At 42.9% G+C, this 4,478-nt stretch overlaps 1 long non-coding RNA gene across 1 annotated transcript; it reads left to right on the plus strand.

Annotated features, from left to right (window-relative positions):
* The first annotated feature begins 238 nt into the window (after positions 1-238).
* LOC103341395 (uncharacterized) lies at positions 239-2,847 on the plus strand. The gene is made up of 4 exons (XR_016123636.1): positions 239-330; positions 517-724; positions 1,913-2,052; positions 2,132-2,847. It is a non-coding gene; the product is annotated as an uncharacterized LOC103341395 (long non-coding RNA).
* Positions 2,848-4,478: the final 1,631 nt, after the last annotated feature.

The raw sequence follows: 4,478 nt of genomic DNA on the forward strand, positions 1-4,478 counted from the left end.
CTTCGAAAAGATGAATTTTTGTGGGTTTGAGTCTTGAGATTTGAGGAGTCTGCAAGTACGGGTTTGCGTTGGGTTGCTTGCTAGAGTGGGTCCTTAGCGGGTCAGCAGAAACATTTGTTGAGGGGGCTGCCATCGTGACTGGAACCTTGGTGGTGAGTGTTTGCATGCCTCCACCGTACGGTGGTTACCGTTCGCAATGCCCATCCGAGACTAATGTTGATTATGCAAGTAGGGTCTTGGCAACTCGGACAAATTGGAGCTGATCCTTTGGTGAGACTTGGGTAGGCTGAATGAGCGTGAACTGAAGCCGGGCCTTGAGCATTTGGCAAGGTGAGTTCGGCAGTTTTGGGTTTTGTCAACCCCTTTTGCTTTGCTCAGCCTCAAGACCTGGGCTTTGGTCAAGCATTGAAGCCCTCAAATTGAGTCTACACAAGCCTTGCCGTTCGGCAAGGTCCTCGAATTCCCTCTGTTTTTTTTTTTTTTATAACTTGGAATTTGAAGTTCAAATTGTTGAAGGTACAAGGGTTTTGAGAGGGAAGGTGAAAGGGTGCTAGGGTTTTGCTAGCTTTATAAATAGGAACTTGGAGTGACGTAGGCATCACACTTGGAGATTTTTGAGAAAGATTTCCAGAAAGTGAAAAGGAGAAAGATTTCCAGTGAGATTTTGGTGGTGGTGCTAGGGCCAAGGAGATTTCCGGCTAATTTCCGTGGTGGTGCAAACAAGGTTAGACCTCATTTCCCTTGAATTTTCGAAATGAAACTCAACTTTTGGTATGAACATGTTCAAGATTAGGATGGACACCTTGAGTATGAGTATGAACATGTTGAATGTATGCATCTAGATCAAAAAGCATGTGGAGGCCATCCGATTTTGTGTTTTTGTGTTTGGATCCTCCTTGCATGTGCATTAGTTCCCTTTTCTTGTTTCTGCATGTTGTAGATGTTTGAGAGTGAAGAGGCCAGTGAGTATATTTGTTCTGAAGATGAGAGTTCCCAGACAGAGGGTTTTGTAGAAGGGCTTATAGAAGCTAGGATGGTAGTTCATGAGGGTGAGATGGCTGGGCCATCAGTAGAGTGTGAGTCGAGGCATATAGGAGATGCAGAAGAAGTATAAAGTGTTAGAAGCCGTGTTGATCGGGTTCTAGCTTTGGCACATACACCGGAGGTGGGCTCGAACAATCAGGACATCACCATCGAGTCTGTGGGTATAGCTGGGCTTCACTTCGAGAGGTGGACATCCGGTTGGTGTCCCGTGCAAAGCGGAATACTGGTGAGCGGGGTTGGTTGAGCTTGGATAGATTATAGTGTGCCACCCTATGTGGGCCTGGTTACCCAAAGTTACTACGGATGTAGTGAGATATCCTCCGAGGGTTCGGTGATGATATTCATCGATATGTACCAGCATGGTCTCGATCACCGTTTCATCCTTGGGTACAGATGATGCTGGCCAAGTTGGGGTATGCAAGGGGCAATACAATCCCAACTTTTGGCTACTTCTGCATGGAGTTTACATTGCTTGGTGGTTGGTTGGGTTGAGGGGAGCCAACATTTGAGCAGTTTATGTACTTGTATTCGATCTCCAAGCAACATGGAACTTTTGGCTGGGTACAAGCCAATTGCCGGAAGGCGAAGGAGAGAGGTTATTTTATTGGGCATAAGCCGAGTACGCAGTAAGTCTTGGCGGAACAGATGGTGCTTAGCCTATGATGATTGGGAGTGTCCTCCAGGGAAGACCGTCTCCAGACACATTCTAACCCACTTCCAGTTTATAGGTCCTTAGCCCCATCCCTTAAGACTAGTTGTGTTGTAGTGTTTTGACGCCTGGGTCTTTATATATATATATATATATTTTTTTTTTTTTTGGGCTTGTGCAAGTATAAATGGCTGAGTTGATATCTAAACTGTGGTGCAGGTTCGGTGAAGTGGGGACCGATCTCCAAGGAGCGAGAAGACAAGGTTGAGAGAGTGAGGTCATTGTTGTCAGAGACCAGCGTGAGCGTAGAAACTTAGTTACCCAGAAGAACCTGTACGAGTCCGGACTCTTGCAAGGGAGTAAGTACCTGGGTCACTTGTTGTTGTTTGTCCTATGAATCTTTTTGTAGTTGAGACTAACTTGGCTTTTGATGTGCAGTGGCAGGGATCATAAGGGGAAGCACAAAGGTGACCATGGATCTGGATGATCCCGAAATACAGAAGCGGCTGAGGGAGTCTCGGGCCAAGAAGGCGGAGAAGGGTGGTGCTCAACAGGCTGGTAGAGAAAAATAGGATTCAAGTATCTTTTCCCACAGACGGCGCCAAACTGTTGATGCTCTTTTTCGGAGAGGGTCAACAGAGAAAATAAAAGGGATTTGCCTTCAGCAGGGAAAGGGTTTGGACCTTCAATAAAGGCTAGCCTGCAGAAGACAAAAATGGGAGAAGCGAGTGTTAAGCTTCGGACACCGGTGTGAGTGCTAGCCGAAGGCTCTCCGATACTTAAGTCAGCTAAGAAGGGTAACTTTTGCAGAGTAATAGTAAAAGGTTGAAAAGTAGTTACCTTTTTTACTAGGATATTGTGCCCTCTTTATAGGGAAGTGAAAGTGGGAGATTGGTGTAGATTTTCGATGTGGGACTTTGTGCAAGTCGCCGCGATGGTGACACGTGTCATGGGGATTAGGTTTAGCAGTTTGTGAGCTTTGGCAGTCGAGAGTTTTGGCGGGTGCTTGGCACCTCGGAAGAGTGTCTTTCTTCGGCAGGAGAGAATGCGTGTCTACCTTGGTGTTAGTCATTTTGAGGCTGGATATGCTCGGTTGATTATGGTGTAAACATAGATAATCAGTGTGTAATTGTTCAATGTTTCCTCTTCATTCAGTCAGTACAAAGCAAGATCCGAATATTTCATTCATCATCTCCTGCTATAAAACTAGTTTAATTATGAGTCTCATGTCATGGTGACTTGCGATGGATAAATGATCCATGACTTATTATTATTATTATACCAAGGCACATCATAATCCCATGAAATACCCCAATACAAATAAAGCGGTTCCTAACTTACTCTTTATGTTTTTCCTTCCAGCACTAGGTTTCTTTTTCCTATTTAAATAAGGGAAACCTTAGCAAAAGGGCAGAGCATCCTCTCTTGTTTGTTCCCTGGTCCTCAAGGTTTAGGTCTTAATTTGAAGACTTGTTGGTTTGGAGGTTGGAGGTCTTTCAATGGCCATAAAACGTTGTGCAACGAACCCAGAGCTCCCAGCCGAAATCATATTCGCTCATATACTCCCACGGTTACCAACAAAGGATCTGATGACGCGGTGCAGGTGGGTATGCAAGTCTTGGTCCTCCCTCATCCAGTCCTTCCTTTGTTACCGCCTTCGCAACTTTCACCGCAACGACACCCCTTACTTCTTCTTCCAACAGCTTTACCGGTTCTTGTAGTCAAAAAATTAAGCAACAAGGGACTGTTCCAACACTTAGTGCCGAAATTTTCCAATTTCCTGAACATTAGTTTACTCATGTGGAGAGTGTCCATGGCTTTATTTGTGCACCCTCTGTATCTGGTTTGTTTTCATACTTAACCCTGCCACTCGAGAGTCCATCAAACTTCCTCATTCCCATGTAATAAAAACTTGCGAGGCACACGCTACATATCGCTTTGGGTACAGTCCAAATACCAACTAGTATAAGGTTCTCCAGATCATCTCCTTTGTTGAAGCAGAGAAAATTAAAAGAATAATATTACCCGAAAAATTCGTTGTGAAGCTATGAACGATTCTTGGGATGAGTCGCGTACAAAGTCGCTCTTTTTAAGACGTTTCACGGCTCTGCCCAATTTGTGCAAGCAGTTCAGAAAATGCCACTACGTCCCCAGAATAAAACAGCCCCAGAATCTCATATGTCTAGGTTCTTCCTTGCACTGAGGAAGGACCCGAATACAAACACCTTTCTATGTTGCTCAGAAACCTTAGTTTAGAAAATAAGAAAAAGATATGAAGAGAAGGAAGGCAATAGCTATGGTCTGTGTCCTTTCTCTCCTAGCTATATCAAATATATATATATATATATATACAAGATTTATCACAAAGAGACGTTGTGGGCATCAATGCATCAGTTGAAAAAAGATTCAGCCCATATTAATAGAAAATTATCACAAAGAGACGTTGTGCATCAGTTGAAAAAAGATTCAACCCATATTAATAGAAAATAAATCCTATTAATAAAAACAATTTAAGGCAATTATTGAATCATTGAAAATATATATATTTTTAAAAATAAAAAATAAACATACCAATTTCAATAATCCCCCACTTGTTTATTTTAGAAATAAATTAATTAAGCAACGTATCATAAGACTATGCATAAGTAGAGGTGTTTTTCAACTTGAAGCTTTACATAGTGACGGAACTTCAGAATATACAAGAGTAACAACATATAGTTTTGAACTCTTATCTCTGACAACACCACACACATAGCCCTATTAAGGTGAAGTTCAAAAGCCAGCA

The sequence above is a fragment of the Prunus mume genome, linkage group LG2 (assembly GCF_029339155.1).
Source record: "Prunus mume cultivar Tortuosa linkage group LG2, ASM2933915v1, whole genome shotgun sequence".
In the NCBI taxonomy this organism is placed as follows: Eukaryota; Viridiplantae; Streptophyta; class Magnoliopsida; order Rosales; family Rosaceae; genus Prunus; species Prunus mume.